Source organism: Apium graveolens, chromosome 3, assembly GCF_009905375.1.
Source record: "Apium graveolens cultivar Ventura chromosome 3, ASM990537v1, whole genome shotgun sequence".
Lineage (NCBI taxonomy): Eukaryota > Viridiplantae > Streptophyta > Magnoliopsida > Apiales > Apiaceae > Apium > Apium graveolens.
In genome coordinates this window covers 186,370,850-186,374,059 of record NC_133649.1, presented here as the reverse complement: position 1 = coordinate 186,374,059, position 3,210 = coordinate 186,370,850, and positions in this window count along the sequence as shown.

Below are 3,210 nucleotides of genomic sequence, written 5' to 3'. Positions count from 1 at the left end.
CTTGTTACCCCGAGAGATTTTGCTAGTTTGATTCCAAAGAGTGGTGCTTCCTACTCGGCCTGATTATTTGTTGCTCTGAAGGAGAAGGTTATTTCTTGTTGGATGGTGAACCCTTCCGGACTAGTAAGAATGAGGCCAGCTCCAAATTGCTCAGCTGTTACCGATCCATCAACATATAATGTCCATGCATTCTTAGTCTAAGCTTTATTTTCGATGTTGGTTGGATTTGTGGTAATCGATGGGGATTCAGGAAAAGTATATTTAATGACAAACTCAGCCAGTGCTTGGGCCTTCATTACTGTCTGGGGTATAAACTTGATGTTGAACTGACCCAGCTCGATAGCCCAGTTGACCAGCCTCCGGGATGCATCGGGATTGTGGATGATTTTTCAGAGTGGTTGATCAGTGACCACCTAATTTCTCGTCCTTGGAAGTATTGCCTTTGTTTCCTGCTTGAGTGTACGAGGGTCAAGGAAAACTTTTCCAAGTTTGGGTACCGAGTTTCAGCATCTCTGAGGACTTGGCTGACATAATACACAGGATTCTGTACCCCATTTTTCCCGAATAAGAGCAGAAGGGATGGCTCTCGGGCCGGCTACTATGTAGAAAGATAGGAGTTCTCTGGGTTTCACTTTTCACAGAACTGAGGGGTTCATCAGATGTTGCTTAACTTCTTTAAATGTAAAGTTGCATTCCGGGGTCTAGTTTATCATCTTCTTATTTCGGGCTCCTTTGAGCAACTCAAAGAAGGGGAGACACCTACGTGCAAGTTTTGGGATAAACCCGCGAAGTGTTGCGAGGCATCCAGCCAGCTTTCGAATGTCTTTCTGGGTTCGGGGCACTTTCATTCCCATTATTGTATTTATCTTTTTTGGGTTTTCTTCAATTCCTCTTTTACTAATCAGGAAGTCCAAAAACTTTCTAACGGGGACTCCAAATGCGCATTTCTCTGGATTGAGTTTTATATTGTATTTCATTAAGTTGTTGAAACATTCTTTGAGGTTTTGATGTGGTCCGGGACATAATTGACTTTGAGATCATTTTATCGACATATAATTCCATATTCCTTCCCACTTGGCTCTTAAATATGGTGTTCATCATTTTATGATATGTGGCCCCGATATTGATGACTCTGAACGGTATCATAATGAAATCATATACAACTCAGTGGGTTATGAAGGCTATTTTCGCAATGTCTTTCGGATCCACCTTGAACTGATCGTACCCGGAAAAAGCATCCATGCAGGTCAGCATAAAATAACATGAAGTCGCATCAATTAGCTGATCGATGTTAGGGAGATGGTAGGAATCCTTAGAGCATGCCGAATTCAGACTTGTGTAATCAATACACATCCTTCATTTACCTTTCAGTTTTTTGACCAGCACAATATTGGCAAGCCAATCTGGATATTTAATTTTATAGATGATATCAGCCTTAAGGAGTTTTTCCACCTCTTCATCTATTTCTTATTGGCACTCCGGGGAAAAAATTATTCATTTCTGTTTGATCAGTTTACGTCTTGGATCAACATCTAAGATGTGCATCGCTACTGATTCATCGATTCCGGGCATGTCCTCCGGGCTTCAGGAAAATACATCAACATATTCTTTCAGCAATTTGATGAGCTCTACACGGAATGTTGATTCTAAGCCTTTTTCGATTTTCAACTTCCAGGTGGAATTCGTGAAAGTCGAGTTTAACTTCTACTATCTGTGCGGCTGGTTCAACCTTGGGTTTTTCTTTGATTTTAACAAACTTTTGAATTTGGGCATCTGCGTTGCTTATGCTGTATCCCGAGTCTTCTATAACATTTACATCCAACTTCGGTCTTTTGCTTAAGTGCTCCCGGTGCTTCTTCCGGCTTTGCCCCTTGGGTAGGGACATGACCTTCTTTTTGTTCTCTAGTTATGTCTCAGCCATGACTAAAACTTGTCCGTAACACCTTCCTGCCATGTCTCTATCGCCTTTGATTTCTCCTATTCCTCCCGGGGTGGGGAACTTAAGCTTTAGATGTATAATTGACGGGATGGCCCAAAGTTTGGTGATTGTCGACCATCCCAAAATTATATTGTAATACGATGTTGCCCTTATCACATAGAATTTCATGACATGCGAAACCTGCTAGGGAGGCTTCAAAGGTGACAGGGAGATAGATTACACCCGAATTGATATCATATAATTCCTGAATCCATAAAGGGGGTCTTTGAGGTAAGGGTCCATGCATAGATGGCCCAGCTTCATTCGTCTCAAAGTATGTTCAAAGACTATGTTTGCTGAAGAATCATTGTCATTTAGAATTCTCTTTACCTCATAGTCTGTAACATCCAGAGTTACCCTCAATACTTGGTTGTGATCCGAGTCCAGTCCTTCATAACCCGAATAGGTGAAGTAAATCGGCTCATTTTCAAAAGGTTGGATCATCATAACATCATTGTCCATGTCTGGACTTCGGGGTGGTAAGGTTATGCCACCATATACGACATTGACCATGTGTTACCACTTCCCGGGGCTTTGTCTTTCTCATTGGGTTTTCTCTATATATACTGGTTCATGTTTCCTTTCTTGATTTGGTCTCTGATGAACATTTTGAAGTAGAAACATTTTTCAGTTGTGTGACCATGATCTTCGTGGTATCCGTAGTGTTTGTCTCTTACTCTGTTCTCTGGGGCTACGAATAGGGGTTTCAGAGGGTCAGAAGGCTTTCCTTTGATATCCCTTAAGATGTCAGCCTGGGGCTAATAAGTGGCATTTATATCCACTTAGAACGCTTCGTAAAGGCTCAAATTGGTGTTTTGTACTCAAGTTATTTGTGTTTTTGATGTGTTTTCGTAGTGTTTTGCATTTCAGGGCATATTCGAAAGAAGGAATGGATATTGCATGTTTTATGTTTAAAAGAGTGTTAGTATGGAACCTCATTCGATTGCGAGCAAGAAACCAGCATGAGAAGGTCAAGAAAGCATAAAAATTCAGATTTTTCCGAAGCCCGGGGCGGCCGCGCTGGTATGCGGAGCGGCCGCACCCATTTGACAGAAAGCAAGGGCGGCCGCGCTGGATTTGAGGGCGGCTGCGCCAGGTCATTTTTCCATAATCCTGATTCTATTATAATTCGAAAAATTGAAGCGTCTGGATCATCCAGGAGTATATATATATAAAGATAAAAAGATGTTTTTCATATAAAAGAGAAAGGAGATAGCAGCAAGAAGACCTAA